General features: G+C 36.4%; 1 pseudogene; it reads right to left on the bottom strand.

Moving 5' to 3' along the window:
* Positions 1-794: 794 nt before the first annotated feature.
* On the bottom strand, positions 795-1,420 carry LOC135156594 (prostatic spermine-binding protein-like; annotated as a pseudogene).
* Between the last annotated feature and the right edge of the window lie 583 nt (positions 1,421-2,003).

Here is a 2,003-nt window from a genome sequence, read left to right on the forward strand (position 1 = left end):
TCTTCTTTTTTCCTTCTGTCTTTCCCCTTCTTTTTTTTTCTTCTTGTTTCTTTTTTTTTTGCTCCGCCAATTTTTTTCGGGGGGGGGGGGCACAGCAAATCTCAGAGGGGGCACGTGCCTCCCAGCCCCCCCCCCGTAGCTACGCCACTGAGGGTATATAGTTCTATTGTAAAGCACGATTGTAAATGTTATAAAATCATTTTTAATTTCAATTTAAAAGTCTATTGCAAGTCTTATTTTGGGGGGTTACATTATGGATTTCAAGACGTTTCAAGTCAATCCCGCACATGCCTTCAATCGTGGTAAGATTTATTTTAAATTCAATTTACGACTGATTTACTATGGATTTTAATTTTTTTTTTCAATATCGTTTTTTGTATCAACTCCCCCGCCCAAAGAAGAATAAATCGATCATTCAAAAATTCAAAATCAAATTTGTATTAAAACCTAATAATGACTCATGTGACATTCATCTCCGTAATCGGGTTTTCTCCTTTTTTTTTTTGAAACGCTATCTACATGCACTGGCAGGGACCGCAATAGGGAGCTTGTGGGGCTTCAGTCCCCCACTTTTATCCAAAACCGTGTACAAAAACGTAAAAATTACCATCTAATTGTGATTTTGTTTGCATAGTCAGCTCCCCCAAACCTTTCCACTGCCCCTGAGTAGGATACGTCATTGTTACACGAAAGTCTTAAACTATATTTTCATTATTGTTTATTTTGTACTATTGTCATTATTTTATGTTAACCGTATTTTAATATTATTACTATTATGGTTCAGGTTGTGTGTATTAAAGAGCGTTATCATCACCGTCACAACCACTATCATTATAACCGTCATCATGATCATCATCAACACCATTATTATCATTATCATCATCCTCATCAACATCATCATCACCATCATCACCATCGTCATTATTATCATCATCTCCGCCCTCATCATCACAATTATCATCACAACCATCATCATGATCATCATCATCATCAACACCATCATCACCAACATCATCATCATTATCTTCATCATCAACACCATCATCACCATCATCATCATCCTCATCCTCATCAACATCATCCTCATCCTCATCAACACCATCGTCATCATTATCATCATCACTACCCTCATCATCACAATCATCATCATCGTCATCATCATCATCATCATTATCATTATCGTCGTCATCATCACCATCATCACCATCATCATCATCAACACCATCAACACCACCATCATCATCATTATCCTTATCATCATCATCATCATCATTATCATCATCATTATCATCATCATCATTATCGTCGTCATCATCATCATCAGCACCTTCATCATCATTATCATCATCACACCACCCTCATCATCACAACCATCATCATCATCATCATCATCTTCATCACCATCATCACCATCATCATTTTAATCACTATATTTCTTATTACATGACACAGGATATTCATTGATCGGTATACTTACCTAAATTATATTTCAGTTAGTCACTTTAAATAGATTCCCGTGCATAATTATTTCATCGTCGACTTGATTGAGACGGATAGATAGACAAGGCAAAAAGTTATTCCCGCAAGTTTGAACAATAAGTGTTTTTAGCAGTTTAGCGTTCATACTTTAGGCAAGACCATTCCCCCTCGGGTGTATAATTGACTATTGAACATATTACATTGACATTTATTTGAAAACTAAATAAAGGCCTAATATTTTTTCCCGCGGGAAGTGTCGACAAACTGTCTGATATTCTTCAGTTCCTGAATACGACTCATCTAACTGGTAATTCCATAAGAATGTATTTGTTTTCCTCCACAACCAAGAAGATTATCAGACCTAAGTAGGTATTTTCGCCTCCATCAGGCGGTTTCTCAGTACTGCGCCGTACGTGCAGTCTATTGTAATATTCTGTTTAATTTCATCTCTCTTCCAAAAACTTAAAAAATAAAGAAGGAACGATGACGGGTAAACCTTGAACCCTCGATGATAATGATAAAAC

The sequence above is a fragment of the Lytechinus pictus genome, chromosome 14, assembly GCF_037042905.1.
Source record: "Lytechinus pictus isolate F3 Inbred chromosome 14, Lp3.0, whole genome shotgun sequence".
Taxonomy (NCBI): domain Eukaryota; kingdom Metazoa; phylum Echinodermata; class Echinoidea; order Temnopleuroida; family Toxopneustidae; genus Lytechinus; species Lytechinus pictus.